Here is a 338-nt window from a genome sequence, read left to right on the forward strand (position 1 = left end):
CACCGGGCGGAGGAGCGCGGAGCCGCCGCGCGTGTGCGGGCACGGCTGACGCACACGCGCGTGTGTGCGGGGGCGTGCGGGGGGCGCCCGGCGCTCACGCACGGCCGCAAGCTCCGCCCGGCGGGTCCGCAGCACCTGATATGGCTTCGGCGAGCTCCGCCGGCGCCCCGCCGTGTCCCCAGAGATGGCGAGGGCCGGCACCGGGGCTCGCCGGATGTGCCGGATCTCCCCACAGTGCCCGCGCTCCCGGAACGTTCCGCGCTGTGTGCGCTGAGGGCAGGGGCGACAGCGACGGGCTGCGCTGCGCCCGAGAGGGGCCGGAGGCTGGGGGCGGGAAC

This window comes from Pyrgilauda ruficollis, unplaced genomic scaffold, assembly GCF_017590135.1.
Source record: "Pyrgilauda ruficollis isolate IOZ18807 unplaced genomic scaffold, ASM1759013v1 scaffold29, whole genome shotgun sequence".
NCBI classification, from domain to species: domain Eukaryota; kingdom Metazoa; phylum Chordata; class Aves; order Passeriformes; family Passeridae; genus Pyrgilauda; species Pyrgilauda ruficollis.